The sequence below is a fragment of the Poecilia reticulata genome, linkage group LG16 (assembly GCF_000633615.1).
Source record: "Poecilia reticulata strain Guanapo linkage group LG16, Guppy_female_1.0+MT, whole genome shotgun sequence".
NCBI lineage: Eukaryota > Metazoa > Chordata > Actinopteri > Cyprinodontiformes > Poeciliidae > Poecilia > Poecilia reticulata.
Window position 1 is genome coordinate 21669565 of NC_024346.1, and position 19990 is coordinate 21689554.

A 19990-nucleotide genomic window follows, 5' to 3' on the forward strand; every position below is an offset into this window, starting at 1 on the left:
ATATATAATATGGTTGTAGGTGGTTGAAATGAGTTTCCTCCACAGCGTGGAAAAGCAGAGCTTTAGAAAGTTGCCAAGAAGCTACAGTCACCACAGCTGATCATGATGCCTTCTGGACACTTCCCTTTGGATGTTTTCAACAAATGTCCCACTATGAGGAAGACCCCCGGATCTACCAGACATGCTATGTAGGTGGCCTTGGAACGACTTTGCATCCCACAGTATGAGCTGGAACGTGTCTCAGGAGAGTGGGATGTCTGGGTTTTTTCCTGGACCTCCATTTACCATAATTAATACACCAAGCCCTCTGTTCTATCTTATGCAGGGTATTTTGTGCCATAACTACCATAACCAGTAAATTTTAATCTCTACTTTGGCCAATATAGTCTAACCATAGGTTACATTTTATACTAATTGAAAGTAGTTTAAATATAAAATACAATAATAAAAAAAACTGAAATAAGCATATTCAACAGTAAGCTTCTTTCCACAGTTATTGAGGAAAACATTATTAATCATTTGTATTGGGGTGCTGTGGTGGCACGGGGTTACCGCATAAGGAGGTTTTAGTCCTCAACGCGGCTGTCGCAGGTTCGAATCCCGGCATGGTGACCTAAACTGTATGTTTTTCCTCTCTCTCATTACTCTCAGACTTTTCTATCTGAGCACTTTCAAATAAAGGCTACTAGAGCCAAAAAGATAAAATCATCTGTTTTTACTCCTTGTAAAAGTGAATATATATTTTACTCATTAATGAAGCAATTGAGTCCTTTTTGGGATACTGCCTTCTCATCAAATTTTCTTAATGCCATTCAATTATATAGAGACATTTGCATAATGCAAACTATTCTAACCATTACTAACCACAGAGTGACAGAAAACTTAATATTAACCAATCAATAAATTACATGAATTTCATATGGAAAATACTGAAACTACTGAAACGCAAAACAAACTTCTTTTTGAGCCCAACATTAATCTTTAGCCAAACTCAGAATTGGTTTTCCACCACTGTCCCCAGGCATGTTCCAACTCTCTGGCTCTGTAATCCAGTGCATATTCTCAGATTCTGAACCCAGCAGCAAGCTTTGTTTTTGGGCCTCAGTCCAGGTCTGCTCTTGGGAGGTCCAAAAGCTTTTCCAAACCCTTCCTGTCTTGTTTTGTTGTGTGAGAGGATTTTCACCATTTTTTTTTCTTGTTTTGTTTTTAAGTCAAATTGTCTCAATCCCAGAGACAATTAGAGGTTGTAACACAGCAGTTCAAAGTACAGAACATTAAAATGTGGCTTCAGAAATGCATTGCTTCTGACTGCTTAACTTGAAATACGTTTACAGGACATTTTGTGTCTAACTCAACTTTAAAAGGGAAAAAAAATAAGGTTGTTCAAGATATGAGGTGTTCTTCACCATGAAGTCTATCACCATGTCATTGTTCCAAAGTAATTGTTGATCACTGCCATGCATAAATAAGGCTATTCCATGTAAAACAAAAAAACTAGAATACAGAAAGTGTAAAGTGCAACAAAGTGACCGTATAAGGCAACAAACATGGTCCTTAGTATCAATCATCCACAGATTCTACCTAAATTATATAGTCATGTATAGAGATTTGTAAAATAATGAAAAAACAAAATGTCAACTTTTTCCAATTGAAGTTGTTCCAACAAGGCAGGAAATTTAGCAGATTGACTTTACCTAAGATACTGCCTGCTTGTAAACATTGAAGTGCATCAATTACTTTAAGGAGTTCCCAAATAAATGTATATTGGGAGTTTAATCAAGTAAGAAGGATAAAGATAGGCAAAATTATACATGTATTAGCAAAATCTTGGCAAAACATAAAAGCTGTCATGAAACAAGCGGCTGAGAGGTTTGTTAGTGCAACAATACAAGACCAGTATTGGCAGATTTGGTGACGGATAACGTCAAACTAGCAAAATAACTTGACTCCTTATCCTTGAGGTACCTTGTCTTGTCGGTATAGATTTACATTTTTTTCACCAATTTAAAATTTTATGTAGCAATAATAATTCAAAGATTACCAATTGTTTCTTTTAATGTTCTTGTTCACTATTTTGTTCCCATCTACAGCCAGAAGGAAGCTTCTTTTTCACTTTAAACAGGGCAATCAGTGTTTCGTAAAACTTTAATGGAAACATTTGAACAGATAACTAAAAGCATTACTTTTAGGTACAAGATAATGTTGGAGATTAGACAATAAAAAATATGATTAATATGTAGCATTCCAACAACTCATTTTATGACGGCTCTTATGTTTTGTTAAGTTCATAAGTTTTAAAATTAACCTAGAATATTACCACAACAAATCTTTTTTTTTTTTTTAGAATTTAACCATTATTGAACTTTATACTTGCAAATTAATTTGCTTCTTTACAAATGATTAATTTATTTTAAATTCTAAAATTTCAATCTCAAAATTTGTTTTGTAGTACATGTGACAGATTTGGTGCAGATAAATGGATAAACAAAACAGACTATAAAAATGGGAATGTTTTTCATTTGAACCAAACACCAAATCGGTTATCATTTAATTATAAAGTTAGACTTCAAAGTTAATTTTTTAATTTAGTAACAAAACATGTTGAATGAATAAAATGTAGTTTCTTGGGTCAGCTCTTCAAAACTCGTATCGTAGCGGCACCAGATATTTCTTGGGTTCCACTTCTCATTTCTGAGCCAAAGTATTTCTCTTATTTTTGGTGCACATATTTGAATGAAATATTTATCTTCTTAAACAACCTTAACAAACAGTTGACATAAAATCACTGCATTGCGTTAAAGTTGACAGCTGTTCACTTCCATTTATTTTAAGGTTTAAATTACACCTACTGCACTTGCTCACCTTTTATCTCCACACTCACTACCCCCAACAGCTAATAGCCGTCAGCATGAAGTCAGTGTCTGAGCTAAGCCCCATGATGTCATTTCCTTCATAAACAAGTCCAGCTTCCTCTTCAAGGCCCAAATCTTTGGCTTTTCCCATGTGAGCACACCCGTGGGAATTTGCTGAATTTGTTTCATTTTCCTCCCATCCTCCCACACACAGTTTTAGTCACTATTGTTTTTTTCCCCCCCACAGTTTCTAGAGACTAGATTCACTTCTTTTTGGTATGTGATGAGACACGACAACAGGCTGGTGGTGTACAGTTAAACCATACGGACAGGTTTAGCCAGACACATTTTCACAAGATTTGCTTGATTATCCTGTTTTAAAGGGACAGACTAAGCAACATGAACTCACTTTTTTTTTTTTTTGAGCCACCATATGTTCCCAAAGGTGGGGTTATAGAGTTCATTATCCTCAAAGTATGTACAATTCAACAAGTTTTGGCAAACTGTCTTTTAAAAGTTTCTGTAAGGTTTTAAAAGTGGAAGTATAAAGTTTTTTCCAGGCACATACTGGCATTTTACACCACAAACAAGTAACTATGTAACCCTTCAATTGTTATAAATATGCAGTATACATCAAAAACCAAGAAATTTGACTGTGCATCATAGCTGCATCTGACACCTTGAAATTGGCCTCTGTCCCTTTAAGAACCTCCTACCCTTTCCGACAATGCCCCTTCAGCACGTCATCACAACAACCATTCTAAGAAGAGTTGTAGTTTGCACATCAGTGTTTGTTAATCGCTGCTGCCGCTAGTCTGGTGTATTTGTGTGGAGAAGGTGTGGGGGACGGGTGGCCTATGAGGTGGAAGCTCAGCTGGGGACTAACGCTCCAAATTGGTGCTTTAAAATGACAGCACAATGTATGAGCAGGTGTTAAGAGTCCTGCCACAGGAGATTCAAGGATTTCTCAAAGAAGCGTGAAAGAGTCAAAGCAACACTCCAGGTATGTTTGGTGAGGGAATAACATTATAACATGATATGAAGCTCAGTCAGTTTTGCGTAATACCTCCCTTTTAACTTCCCTGCAACAACAGCATTTATTCAGTGCAATCAGATGCATGATGAGGTTTAAAGCTGCTGGTTGCTGGCAGAGGTAAAGCAGTCCCCTCCTTTCAGCCATTCTCATGAAAGGTTGATACGGGTTAGGAGTTTGGAACTGTTACGCCCAAGTGTTTTAACAGTTTTCCACCACATGTGTTATCAGCTGAGCCATGAATGTGGGAAAGCCCCGCAGGCAGAATGACATCATGCCCTGTTTAAAACTGGATATGTTTTAAAACACTGAGGGTGTAACTGGGAGGGTGGTAGGAAACGGGAGAAATTGCTGAAAACAACAGAAACTAGTGAAGACAAACAAAAATAAGGACACTCCCTTCATTTTGTTACTCTGTTCTCTGGCTTTCATCTGACATAATTAGGGAATTAAATTGCAATCTCAGCAATTTATTAAATGAAAATGAGGCAGGAGACATTTTAAAATAAGTATTATCAGATGGGGATATTCAAAGCTCAAAGTCATACAAAATAATAGCTGCTTGAGGCTGAAATTGTCTTACTGCAAAATTCTTGAATGAATGGAAGTGTGAATAAAGTTCTACGATTTTCTTGACATTTCCACACCTGAGCTTTTTGTACGCTTCCATTGTTATTGTGGTAGTTTCTCAATGATGAAGAGATCCAAGCCATTCAGGTCTGAAGGCCTTCTAATCATCAACCACATCTTTAGCTCTTTTCACAGATTATCTGGACAGACTGGGCCACTTCAAAACATCATGAGAAGAGGTTTTATAATGTTGGGCTTAACTATATGGATGTCTGGTCACCATTGCCTCATCCATAGTCATTTAAAGGACTTGAACAGAGCACACTCATCCGCTGATGTGACTGTGGCCTTTGTTTTGACCACTGTAACCCTGAGAGGAACTGCAGAAAGACTCTGTTTAAAATGTGGTTAGATTGGTAAATTCTGAATTTTCACTCTGTACAAAAAATATTCTAGTAATTTTTTAATCTAAGTGTAACAGGCTGGAAACAAAAATATGTACATAATAATGGAACCACAACAGACCTCAAGGTTTTCAAACAAAAGGCTCCAGGCTGGGCAGCATGAAAATTATGTCCAACCTCTATATAGACTCGGCTTTTTGATAACAGTTAACCTGTCGAAATTGTGTCAGACCTTTGCTAGACTTGTTAGAAAATACAGCTAAAAAGGGCACATGATGTGTTAAAGGTGTCCCAAGAGTTTCTTGATAGACCATTTCTGTGATAGTTTGAAAGACAGAGGATACGTTCTTGTGACTTTAATATCCTTATTCTAATGCGCTCTATGAGCACTACCTTCTAGGTTCAAGGAATATCAGAGATAAGTGAATAATTAGGAGATATAGAAAATGTCATAACTGAAAATGTTTCTTGCAATGTTGGAACACCAAAGCAAAGTGCTATATTGCCCCATGCTCTTTCTTTTGAGACATGTGATCTGAACTAGAATAAAACTACGGTAGGTCTTTTTTTTTTTTTTTTGCAATATAGTGTTGACATAGTTGTTAATGAAGACTAATTGTAGGGGAACACTCACAAAAATAGCAAAGATGTTCCTGGCACCTATAAATTATTTGCATAGTAGCCTTTTAGGTACGTTGTACAAAAGCAAATGGTGACGGAGTGACACAAACAATTTGTTAGCTGTGTTTACCATTAGCCGCTAATGACATCGTAGCTAAATGGCTCTTGGACTGAATTGCATAGCACTTTTCTAGTCCTACTGACCAGTCATAGCTCTTTACAGTAGTCACACTCACAAAGATGCGCAGATTCACATACCAATTGGTAATCAACTTGGACTTAAGTGTTTTACCATGGGGCACATAGACCTGTCAAAGGAGGAAACTGAAATCGAGCTTTCTTTGCTCGGTAAGTCCAGACTGAATTACACAACATTTATTCCAGACTCTAACATACGGTGCATGATTATACCAACTATGAGCAAATTTGATTTCATTTTCTGTAAGTCAATTCAAATCTATTCGGAGACACATAACAAGCGGCTAATGATATTAAACAGGAAAAGAAAAAAATCTTTATGGAAGAATATCATCACTGTAGTCAATACTATGACCAATGCCCTGACTGGAACTGCCATGACTACCACTGACATCATCATTGTCTCCCTGAGCTCATTAGAGCAGATTGAAATGTCAAAGATTTACACACCTGCAGAGATTAGATTATTCTTTCTTTTCTTTTCATGCAACTGACAGAAGTGGGGAGCAGAAAAGTGTAAATGGCGTGATCTTGTGGCGTCGTTCGAATAATTTTTAGCAGCGTTCCCATGTTAAAAATCTGTTGACATCATTCACACACTGCAGAACAATAACTGTCATGCCAAAACCGCAGACGTAAAATTGACATGTGCCTAGACAGGAGAAAGCATATGACAGGGATGGAAATCGTTGGCTCGTCAACGGGAGTCATCAGCTGTTTGGCGGTCTGGAAATGAACAAGAGAGGGATTTTATTTTAGTAGAGTGTCAGAGACATGGGAGATATGGTCTGTGAGCTGCGACGCTAAGGGTTAAAACGCTCTTCATGAAATACTGTCACAGATCTCTGTGTGATGTTCTGAGAGCAAATCACTTAATATGTTCCTGGAGCAACACTTCTTTCACCCTGTGGGGGAAATTACATCATTTTTACCCTGTCACAGTTTATTGTATGGAGTCACTAAATATGGCTTTAGCCAACATGCACCTCAAATTAAAATGTGATAAATGGCAGGTCCAAAACTGTTGGAAATGTTCAAATAGGCAAAACCCTTTAGAAATTCTTAAAATTTAGAACTCAAAAGGTGTTTTCCAGCTTTGTAATCTTAAAGCCATCCAAGCAAGACTCCAAATGAATGAGTTAATACTATCACATATAGATGTGCACATCCATGGATAGAACATTTGAATTGGCATGTTGAAATTGACAGTGTGGCGGGAAATCATGATTACTGTGTTAAAAACGTGCATTTGTTAGATGTCTGAGGTTTTCTACAGACATTAGTTATGTGTGTATTTGTTTTAGACATCATGCCACAATGACATATTGCCATTGTTAATATGTCATTATCAATGATGACATATTATTGTTAATGACATATTAACAATATGTCATTGTTAATGCGCACACAGAACATGGCAAAGTGGTGAGGATTTTACAGATAACTGAGCAAGATGACATCCGCTTGTATGCGTTTGTTCACAAAGGTTGTGTTGTCCTCACCTGACTCTGTCACATCCCATGAGTTATGTTTGTTCAATGTTGCATAGTGTGCTGGACATACATCTGATTCTTTCCAGGAATTGGTGAGGTCATGGACAGCTTTTGGTTTCTTTTTAAGCCATCAAACAACTCATACTGTGAGAGACATTGTTGAACAGAGCCTCTTTTCAAAGTTCAAAGTTATTTGGACACGTTCTCTACGATTCTGACTATTTTTGGGCCATCTTACATGACAACGTTTGACTAATCAGACTAGAGCAGGGGACTTCAAATCCAGCAGGGCTGGTGACCAAAACTTCTGTGTGTCTCTATTTCAATACACCTGAGTGTGCAAGCATTTTTTTTACTGATTATTAAAAGCTGCCATCAATTCACTGTAATAAAACCTTGACAAAGTAGTAAAAAAAATGAATAAATAAGCAAATCTATTTATTAGCACATTTTCACATTTATCATCAAAATGTGGAAGGAAGAAAATTAAATTTCTCTCATCAATAGCATCAGTAGTTATTCAAAAGTCCATGAAGTCTCTTCTTGTATGGATTTTACCAGCCTGAAACACTGACACAGCATGAATCATTCAGAATCAGTGCAGGGAACCACAGACATAAGAGTAGTCGTTGGATGCCAAATACCAGCAGTATACAGCCCATGCTGAGACTGAGTCAGCCCTTGAAAGGGTGATGGGATCCCAGCATGAGTAATGAAAATTTGATGCCTCACGTGTTCCCTATATGCAATACTCTTTAGATGGCTCCCCTGGCACAGTGCTTGGTCTGTGATTCATCCGAGTCATGCTAATGCCTATAAAAAAGACCCTGCATTGTTGTTTCTATAGTGGGTGAATCAATGTGCTAACTGAATCATCAGGCAAACGAAGCATGTCCATCATTATTTTTTACAAACTTAGACACCAAGTTGGAGGGATGAGTGACCTCACTCTAAAATAATTCATTATTGCACTGTTTCCTGCAAAGGCAATAATAAAAGGTGAGAGATCAGACTGATGGCATCAAGCTGGAAATATGTCTCTTCTCTGCATTGTTGTCATCACATAATCATACACTAAGACAGATTGAAATAAAGCCATGAATAATTCTTGAGGGACAGCATTACTTGGACAAAAAGAAATACAAATTAATCACTAGATTATTTGCAGTGGGTAATTACTAGCCTGGTAAAAAACTAGCTCCTTGTACTACATTTTGCTTTGTACAGAGGTTCTGGGCTCTTGACTACTGAGAAACAATTGCTTCCTGGAGGCATGGACTGTGTTGAGGTTTTATTATATTTTATCCAACCGTAGCGTTCAACGCTATGAAGCTTACCGGAAATTGCCTGCATTGTAAATAATCATCTTCCATTGCGAAAACAAAAGTGCAGAGCCCAACCAAGATTTATACTACCTAGTAATCCTAATATTTGGGGTTTATTGAAAGCAATTTTTTTTGTCCTACTGCCAAGCCCACAACTTGAGGGACTTGCATTGGCCACACATTGACCACATGGGAGAACTTGCATGGCTCTGGGAGACTAGTACCAAGTAATTCACTTGGTGAAAAATATGTCCAAATTGGATACAGTTGTCCCACTGAGGGGAAAAAAGTAATTTTGATAGATGCTATAGTACAGCAGTTCTCAACGCCCTACGCCCTGCATGTTCTAAGTTTCCAAGCTACAACTCACCTGACTTATGCAAATGGGTGATAAACAGGCTTCTGCTGAGGAGGTTTTGCAATAATTAAAGAATAACCTGATTCACTTGAATAGGAGAAACACAAAAACATGACTGGACCCTGGGCACCAGGATTGAGAATCACTGCTATAGAGTTGTTCTTAGTTTGAAATTAGAGAACATCTGAACATCTGTCCTAACAAACACAAATTAAACTAGCTGAGCAAGACAATTTATTTTTCTGTCTCTCTGTAGCATCTTTTCAATGCTTGAAAGAGTCTAATCACCATCTAGCATCCACTACAACGGATTTATACAGACACGCCGCCGATAAACCCGTCTTGTGCCCTGTGGAACGTCGACTCTTCCTTGTTTACCCAGTTGCCATAAAAACACAATCAGCCACCAGTCAACAATGAATGACTCCAAACAAACTGGATTATTGCTCTAATTAAGCTGTAATAAGCGATTATTAAATGGCCACAGGCCTCGTTAGGTGGTTCATTAAGCCATTTTATCTTTTTACTCCTTCATTAAGTCTCCTTTCTTCTCTCCTTTCTTCTCAGGGAGCGTGGGAGTACCGAGGTCTGGGAGATCACGACCCTAATTCTTTCCAAGACAGACGGTTTAATTAACACTGTAGGAATCCTCTCCAACTCCAGACCTCTGCAAAAGGAATTTACTCAGGAATTACACCACACAGGTAAGGCATTGCTCTCTAATGTGCATTTTCAGTAGCAATATATGCTAATTACCTCCGTAGGTTAAAGCAACTGTGTTTCCTGGTCTCATGTGGTAATTAGTTGTTAAAGTGAAGTATGAAAAAAACATCAAAATGTTTTTTAATATGTTGCCTATTATTTAGCAGCATTTATTAAGGTAAGGGCTGATAATAAACGCTGATGGCCTTTAATGAGAACATGTTTTTATGGATGAGAACTGAAGACTGTGAAATATTTCAAGATGATGAGCACTGATTAACACTAGAAGTGATAACACTCTTCATTTAATCACACTGACATGAGACGGGATCGCTAACTGTTGCTAGGTGCCCTTTGCAAACTGTTCTAACTTTAACAGTTTTGAAATGGTACCAGCAACATTGTGTGGGTTGTTTGCACTTTGAGACTGGAAATAGTTACCTAGTAATGTTATGAACCTGCTTCTCACAGTTAAAAGGGAGGGGATAAAACAATTTTGCAGAGATGGTGAAGCTTTGCAGATGCATAGAGCCAAAATTTATTCTTGTTTCCGTCCCCGCCCCCCCACCCCCCACCCAATTGTTATGGATCTGTATGAACATCACTGACAATAGATTTTATAAACTTTAATTATTTTTTGCAATAAAAAATTCCTGATAGTTCAGTTAAAAAAAAGGGGAAAAAAATAAAATAAATAAAACTTTGTGCCAAAAAGTACAAAATAATCATGTTTTTTTTTTTAAACATCTGCATGTTTTTAGAGTCGGTTGTGTATAGGGGATTTCCTGCTTTGGTTGGAAGATTCAGAAGGGAACTTATCATACATGAGCTGCCTCAGAGGTTCTCGTGCTGGTAAACAACACCTGATGGTCTATTTGCTGTTGGTAATTCAGCAGTATAGCATTCTGTACCCCTGGGGATCTTGCAAGACAGCTGTCCTAGCTTCCTTTTGAGAGGGTTGTTTGTCATCAATGAGAGCAAATAGTTTGGTACCTTATGTTTGATAATTTGACAATGGGTTTGAAAGTCAACAGACTTGTAAAATGAACAATACTTGTGTATAAAAATGTCAAAGTATACAAGATTATGATTTGGTTTGAATTGTGTTAAAGAGATAATGCGTAGCCCAATAAAATACATATTAATTGTGGTATTTTGATCTGCTGAGCATGCTGTTAAAAAATGTTAAAATCAAGGCATAGTCTATGTAAACCTATGAAGTCCTTTTGTGAAGTTGGAATATGAATAAGAAAGAAGTTGCATATAAAGTATATGTCCTACTCAGTTTTATTAAACACTTTCTATATATTGTGAATTGCAATAAATGTTTCATTTGTCTTTTTTTTTTTTTTACCCATGCCTTATCTTTGGTATTTTACTAATACTATGTGAAGAAAATGGTTGCCCACATGTACAAGGGTATATTTGCTTTACTTAAACTGCATTTTAGGATGGTATGCTAATTGTGTAGTTGACTTGATGAAATCCAGCCTGCATCCAAAATTAAAGTATTGATGTACTAAAGATACATTACATTTCTAAGACCTTTAACCGTTGTGGATTTTATGTGTGCATGTGTGTAGAAATTATTGTGTTGAGCAGGTGTATGTTAAGTTTGTTCACTTGGGGGTGCATGGGTGTTACAGTGGCAAGAATGGTGGAAGACTCATAGAGCCTGGAACGTGGTGGGCAGGCACCAGCTCACCACTGGAACTTGGCAGGGAGGATGCATAACCACCCTGCCTGGTCAACTAGCCCCAGGTGGGTCAAGAGGGATGGGCCTCCACCAGAGCCCTTTGCGGCCCCTGAGCCCCACAATGTTGGGAGCCCACTACTCTGGACGAGCATCCAGACAAAAGGTTGCTGCCCCCTGCTACCTCTCAAAAGCTGCTGTCAGAGATTCCCATAACCCTAGCTAACACTGAACTAGCATAGGAACTGAGCCCTTCGAGCCCAGCCCCTCCATCCCAGAGTGTTTGCATGTATTGTCCAAAAAAAGGTTTGATGAGGCTATGATTAACTATTAATATATGCTGAAGGCAATTATTAACAAAAAGTTACTTAAGTAAATTAAACTATTTACTGTCCACCTTTGCAGACACCATGTGAAAACAATGACAGCATAAAAATACAGCTATGAAAAATACATCTGAAAGGAGATTTATTTATTTATTTATTTTTAAAAGTAAGTCATTAAAACACAGAATAACAATTGCCTTCTGTATCAAGTGTTGCTTTTGAAAGTCACTCAAAACATCTCTCAACATGGCTCGTGTGTATAATATGGAGGGACTGGCATGGGATTACAGTGTGTATTTGCGCATATATGATCACGTTTTTGTTTATATTGTGGTTGTCTGGATCTGGCTGGGGTGACAGATGTTCATAGCAGCAACAAGCACAGCCCCAGTGTTCAAATTAGATCACTGGTGTGAGTATTTTTGTGTGTAGGTAGCATGTTCATACATGCGCAAGTCAGACAAGTTGTCAGTCACCCGGTATTGTTTTATAATGTGGGTTAGGTTTGCGTATTTAAAGGATGAAGGAATGCTTTGGTAGACGTAGGCAAACATTTTCTTCCATCCTGTCTCTATTTTTTGTTGGAGCTCCAGAGCTCCTCCAGTCTGTCTCTGTCCACCTTGTTGCCTGCCTTCTCATGCTGAAGTGAAATAAATTCTTCTACTGACGCATACATACAGAATACACCTACTCAACATCATGAATGCATTCATATACACACCACAAGCTTGTTGATGCTGTCTGAGGATGCAGATAAACACACAACCCACACATAGGCAGACAAACAAGGAAGTGCTGGTTTGGACGTTATGCAAAATCATAAACTCCTGTAAAGAAAAACCCATGAGAAACACACACACGCACGCACGCACGCACGCACGCACACACACACACGCACACACCCACACACACACACACACACACACACACACACACACACACACACACACATCCTTAGATGTCAAGTGATTAGTTACACAATTAGAACCATGAGTTCTATTGAAAAGCAGAAGTTCCAGCTGTTCATACGTTTAAAGGGGGGAGAAATGAAACTTGTGAAACTACTGCTTTATATGTTGAGATCTTTTACATTTTGTTGCCTTTTATGAGAAAAATGCTAAAAGACATCAATAGTATAACACCGTCAACATATAAATGTTTTATTAAATGACTTTAAATGGTGCACAGTTTTAATGATATTCACTCCAATCTGAACTGAAAATGTGAAGGAGACCTTTGGACTTGTGTTGAACTCACAAGATCTTGTCTGTGAAGCAGGCTAACCATTAGTTAAGTTTTCGAAATGACTGCAATTGTGGGCTGCAGTCTACTCCATGAACACAATCAAAGGCAAGCAATTACAAGACCTTGGTCGCCAGCCCCCAGGGGTTTGAACCTTTGACTAGGAGACGTGCATACACACTTACATATTATGCTGGCATTCACCCACACATTTCCTGTGTGTTTCATGTAAGACAACCACTCTTCCTTCTCCTCAGATTTGGAGAGGAAGTGTGGGCCTAATGACTTTTCCTATGCGTCACAGACACTGCAAGTGGGAGGCAAACAGTCACGCTGCACATGTGTGCATGTGAGACCTTCGGCATTTCTGCACGTTTGTAAAAATAAAAACAACCTGACATGTTCTGCAAAGTATTGCGATCCAATTTGTCAGCGGCTTTTGGAACGTTTATGTGTCCATTTCTGAAAAAGCTTCTCGTGACGTTTGTTGAAGTTTTGCAAAGAAAGCTCTGCATGTGTAGATGTGTTTGCAGCACTACAGGTATGTGTGAACTGTCTGTCTTTGTAAGTGCTTCTCGCTTGTTTCTCGTAAACAGAGCTTGCCACAGAGATTTCTCAGATTTTTTTTTTTCTTTTTTTTTTTTTATTGATGAAATACTCATAACCTCAGTGTAATTTCTAATCAATATTTTATCTCTTGGGAGAATTCAGGTGAATCAAGTGGAAATTGTAGTTACTCTGTTATTTTTAAGCTTATCGGGCAAATGTCAATATGAAAAGTTTGTGGTTTTTTATTATTATTATAGTAATAATAATTGATAAATTGATAGTACTGATGCAAAGAAATTAGTTTGCAGTGTCAGTATGTTTAAATGTATAACACCTTTACTTTGATGATGCACTGCTAACTCTTATGTTTATTTGAGGATACTGACAACTCTAATAAATTAGAGTAGGTTCCTTGTAGTAGATTTGGTCTTTGATGTTCATTTAGTGGTGATATCTTGGGGTTTATTTTTCTTCAATTGGTGCGTGCAACAGAAAAAAAAACTGAGGGCAAAATAACAGTGCATACATTGTCTGTAGGAAATGTAGATGGAGTTAGATGCCATGGAGATACATACGTTATGATGGTGTGACAAAGCAGCTAGTAGCACAAAATAATACCTCTTGTCCACATCAACTTTTTGCTTTCCGCTTTGTTCGGGGCCGATACTAAAATTTAAATGGTTAAACCCAGCTGCCCTCCTATCATTGGAATTAAATTAGTTCACTGAAAACTTCCTATAATAAGCTGATCAAATATACCATTGCTCCTTGCTTGTAAACACATATAGCTCAAAATTATCAAGTAAATAGTTAAGCCTGCAGCAGATGAGAATATGCAAAGCTTTTTGTGCTGATTAAGGAAGAACAACAAATTAATACCAAATGCAGTCATCTGAATACGTCAAACTAGACTCTACTGGGTTTTCTATAATTCTGTTGTTGCTATTTTAACAAAAATAAGTACAGAACAGTACAAAATATATTGGCTTGCATCACAGCACGCGTTATAATGGTTTATGCCCTTTCATGTCGGAAATAAGGCAGCACAGCTAGTTGCTGTAACCTTGGAAAGTTCATGTGAGGCTACAGTAAACTGTTTTTCTCTAACCAAGTACCCATTCAAACAACCAAGGTAGGCTCTTTGCTGTGAAAATGGGAATGCTAAAGCATTTTTTTGTCCTGTGGAGCACAAGAAAATGTATTTTAGTGGAACCAAGGTCTTTGCTGAGCCATTCTCTGAATTCATCACTTCTCTTCTTTTACCATTGCTCTCTTGTGCAAACACTATGAAGTATACTTCATCTTAGGCTTTTCACCACTCACTCACCTTTCCCTCATCTGTTTTCTCTCTCACAATCATGCTTCCTCCTCCTTATTTTATCCTCGTCTCGTCTGTCTGTTACACTTGTTCACATTTCAGTCTATGTAAACAACCATCAAATTTGACCATTTTTTAAAATTTGTATCTTTCATTTTATTGATTGCCATCATTAATACCTATAATAAAGTATTTATTATATATTTTTTTGCAATTTCTTAAAACTTTTCAGGGTCTGAAGCTGGCGTAGGTTGCCTACAAAACCCAATCTGAGAAGGACCGGCAGCGGTCCTAAATGTTTTCCACTTGTCAATAATAATCTCCCAGTAGATTGACTGCCCTTTTTTTAATGGCCTCTCAACCTTTTGCAGGTAGTTGACCATTATCAGTTACCTCACTAAGGTAATTTCTCATCTTGGTAGTGTGTTAACACACACCAGCATGCTGCTTGAAGCCGGAGTACCCAGAGAGAACGCACGCATGCACAGGGAGAACATGTAAACTCCATGCAGAAAGATCCTGGGCTGGGATTTGAACCCAGGACCTTCTTGCTTCAAGGAAGCAATGCTACCAGCTGTGCAGCCCTGTAGCTATTTTATATTGCCATTTAATAATTGCCAAACAAAGGGCTGCAAATGAAAAAAAAACGAGATATAGAAATTATAAATGGTACATAAAAGAGGGATATTTCATTTGAACAAATATTATGTACAGTAAAGGTAGTGGGATTTATATATATATATATATATATATATATATATATATATATATATATATATATTTTCCACGATTACTTGGCTGGTTGTTTTAGCTCTCCATAGTCTTGCCTTTTAGCTTCACATCAGCAGCAGAGGTTGCTGTTGCCTTCGAGCTGAGTTCAGCTGAGGTCAGACAGATAGTGTTTACAGCACTGAGGATATACAGAGGTGCCAACCAAAGTAACTTGGAGGGATCATATCTAACAATTGTCTAATGTTTTTTCACTTATACTTCTTATTCTTTCTTCTTTTTACACATGCACATAGAAAAAAATTCCAATTATATGTAACTTGTAAACAGTAATCTATGTGGGAATACATGACAGTAATTGAATGTTGGTTTAATGTAGCATTTAAGTGGGACACGGATTTGCTGTAAGTATGATCAGTCTGTGTCTTTGATTCTGTGAGATTACTGTAATTTTTTTTTAATTTCTCATAAATTAGATCTTAGTGAACTTCCAGTCAGACAAATAACAGACAAATAGGTTGAGCTGGAGGAGCAGAGAGGCAAAGGTATACTGAAGCGAAAACACTGAATTATGAGGCAGGAAGCCAACATTTTCCCAGACCTTTTTTTTTCTATTTTTTTTGGAGTCTGATCCAACAATTTAGCAGCTTCCTCTGAGGGGCTAATAATACAACAGAGCCATTGTGTAATGCGTAGTTTCCCCCGCTTGATTTAGAAAAAGACAAGGCGCTGTGTAGTTAGTCTGAGTCTTTGCTCCCATCTGATTGAAATGTCACATGGCTACATAATAATATAAGCCTGCTACAACCCAATGCATCAGAAAATAAGTTTCCAGATTTCATGTTCATTAAAGGCTGTTTTTTTTGTTTGTTTTGTGTCCATGTTAAAAAAAAAATCTTATTTTTGGTCACTTCATGAATAAATTCCATGCAAAAGTAAGTTATGTGCAGAACAGAACCACTGACAAAATTTTGCAGATGAACAACATGCATGCAAAAATACATTACATTGAAGATGATGTGGAAGCAATGTGAGCATTTCTTTAAAGGATTTCTTTATTTGACATTAATATGTCAAATAAAGCAAGAAGTTCTAAAATTACATTTGATTATTTTGATTTTAAATAAAAGCTCTGCTCTCAATCCTATCAAAACTTTAAAGCTGAAAAGGCTTGTGTGAGCAAGGCAGCATACAAACATGACTCAGTTTACACTGGTTCTGTCAGGAGGAATTGAGACAAAATTCCAAATATTGTGAGAAGCTTGTGGATAGGTATCAAAAACATTTGACCTAAGTCATATGGAACCAAATATTAATACAGTGTTTTGAAACTTTTGACTTTGAAGAAAGTATGTAAGTATGTACGGGTAAGGAAACATCTGGCCTCAAATGTAGGTGTGAGTGTTGCTCCCTTCATCCCAATGCATACCCACCATTCAAAATGATGTACATCTAAATTGATGCACTTCTTTGTAGGCATGACTTGATTTTTATTATCATTACATTTAGATTCACCATACATGGGGAGATAAGAATCATCGTGACATTTGCGCAACATTTTGAAATGGCCGACTTTTCACCGACAAATTAGGAACATTGTGACTGAGTAGATGAGGAGAGCTGGGATTTACCTTCATTTTCTTTCTTCTTTTTTTTTTTTTTTGCAAAGCATCCCAACTGGACTCAGACGGCATCATGGATGAAAGGTTGATGGCCCAATTTTTAGGAGTGCACATAAGCATGCTTGTGCTCAATTTCTTTGGATGCTGATTTTAACACATGTAGATATGAATGCGCAATGGACCTTACCACAGGGGCCGCGTTTCATTGGCTAATGCCCATTTTACGTCACAGCGCAGCTACCACGTGCKTSRCMGTCTCACAAACACAAGCTACAGTAGWAAACACATGCTAATGTACATTGTGGACTAGCAGACCGGCAGAAAGTTTYTGCGTCAGGACTCGAAAAAGAATGTTTCTCCACCGTCAGTGGGGTATCTGTACAGGCGATGTCAGGTATCCTGATCGTATTTGTGGAACTAAAATTCACAGATTTCCAAAATCTGAAATGGAAAGCCTTGCTTGGATCAGAGCTTGTGGACGACCGCATCGTAGGTTCAATACGAACAAAGAAGTGTCTGCTGGTGTAAGTATTATTGCTTTGCTTTCTTTGTATTTAGTGAATGAAAAAAAGAAAGTCAATAATAAACGCATCCATTATGAAAACCTTTTAGCCAAGTACAGCATAATGGCAGGACCTATACAACTTCTACACCTTGAAGCCTGTCTGTTAGTCTTAGGTTAGCTGAACAGATCAATATGCAATGTGTACCGTATCTGACATACATTAAAGATTTTATTTTACCTGAAAAGGCTTTTTACTAAACTGTAATCGTGTTAGCCACGCTAGCATCAGGCCTAGGGACACTCAAACATTTGCCAACAACAGAAGTCATTGGTTTCAAAAATAACCCTCTAAACCATGAATGTCCGACTTACCCAGCCTTGCAAGAACAATAGGCATCAGTGATCTTGTCCACGGCTATATTTATGCTGAGGGTGTGAGAATCTGCTGTTTTCCTCATCGACTGGTAGCATTTAGCTGCGACGCGCACAATGTTGGAGGCATCGCGTGGCTAAAACACCTTGATGTCGTCCAAAAAAAATGACATGAACTTGTTGGTTCCCTTGTCCATTGTCGTGGCTGATATTTTGTGAAAATCCGGCAGAAATGCTAATCAAGTCAGAAATACTCTGCAGAGAGTCAGTCGAAATGAAAGACGCCATGTTTACATAGAAACTAAGCACCGTGAGGCTTTGTTTGTGAGACATGCAGCCACGTGGGATTTTAGAGGGCGTTTCTGGGCGGAGCTTGGTAAGGTCCATGATCTTACATTAAGTGCTTTTTTTTGTGCTATTATTATTATTATTATTATTATTATTATTATTATTATTATTATTTATTTTATTATTACTATTCCATAAACTTAATTAAATGAGCTGTCTGCAGTGTGTATCCATTAAACTTTGGATTTAATTAGTTATTTATTAAAGCTGTATTCATCCATCCACCAATCCAGCCATCCATCATCGTTTCATCCGTCCGTCTGTATATCACCAGATAGATTTAGTTTTTTTTTAATTATACGTCCATTATTTTCCTCTAAAATCACAAATAATCACATGAGGCTTTATCCTGCTTTCATTACTTTAGTTTACAAAAAAAAAAAAAAACACACAAACAAACCTTTATAATGTTTAACAATTCCCCAAAAGGTTGATCAGGGCCAGACTAAGCATCTGTTTTGCATATTTTTCAGATTATGGTAATCTAAAAGTGCAATGTGCACCTTGTGTGTCCGGTGGGATAAAGCTGTTTTTTTTAATTTTTTTTATTAGAAACTGTTTTGCAGGGGCAAACCGTCCCACACACATTCAGAGCCTGAGCATGAAATTAAATTACCTGTTAAGATGGATGCTTTTTGTAGTGCAGCTGACACATCGTATCAAAGAATATGAATGATGTTGCAAATGTAATATCAGTCTTGCTTTCAGCGTTCACCTTCTATCTGTGCTGTACCCGTCTCCCATTAATTATACTGACTGTCTTATGGTGTTTTGTTAAATTTTTAAACACATAAAATTGACTTATTTTTCATGATTTCTTGACATCTGCTTAAGATCAGAACACTGGCAAATTGAGATAACAGATATTAATATAAACTTGAAAAAAAAAAAATTCCCTTTAATGAGTAAAAGTATGAAACGCTGTTACCTAGACAGCAACACATTAGTGAGACAAAGCACCGTATATTCCAGCTTACCCTTCATCATCTATGCAGGCAAAGGACATGCTTGTCTGTCTTCATTGACTAGCTTGCATACATTTCTTTGTGTATTTGGGGTTTTTCATTCATCCATATCCTTTTATTGAGCTTCAGGCCTCTCTTTTTGTCTCAAAGTTTGACTGAACATGCATCCATCAGAAAGTATGATTTTTTTTTTTTTTGTGTGTGTGTGTCCATGGGTGAAATGACCACTGGGTTTCCTGCTGTGAGGACCACATGCTCGATTCCATCCTTCTCTGGGTCTTTTCCTCAAGTGCTCCTCTTTTCCCTACTTGGCTGCTCTACCTTGACGAGGCATGTTGTCCTGTCTCTCTAGCCTGCCATCTCATCTTGTGGTGAATGGTCAGTTTATTTATGCTTTTCCATACTTGTTTTTTTGGGAATATATTAGGGCTCCTGCAACTGAGACTTAGATTTTATGGCAAGAAAATATTATATAAAAACAACTTAACTTGAAATATTTTAACTGCTATATTAATCTGGAGATAAGCGTCTTTAATGGACTTTTAGGGCCAGGTGCTCTTGGTAAATAGGTAAGTGGATTTTCTACAAAAACATAGCAGAAGTCAACAAATCTGTGTACATACAAATAAATCCAGAGATCTACATTAAAATTGTACATCCCGAATCATCATCATCATACACTATAAATGTGAGACATCTTATTTGACACACCCCCTTTAAATACTCAAATAGATGTAAACACCCCCTGCATGACTGATTTTTTTT

General features: G+C 37.5%; 1 long non-coding RNA gene across 5 annotated transcripts in view; it reads left to right on the forward strand.

Annotated features, from left to right (window-relative positions):
* The window catches only part of LOC103478381 (uncharacterized), a 117609-nt gene that overhangs the window by 50547 nt on the left and 47072 nt on the right, over positions 1-19990 (forward strand). For all 5 annotated transcript variants that reach the window (XR_001777396.1, XR_001777393.1, XR_001777397.1 and 2 more), the window contains one exon: positions 9422-9558. This is a non-coding gene — a long non-coding RNA (uncharacterized LOC103478381). The remainder of the gene's footprint in view (positions 1-9421; positions 9559-19990) is intronic.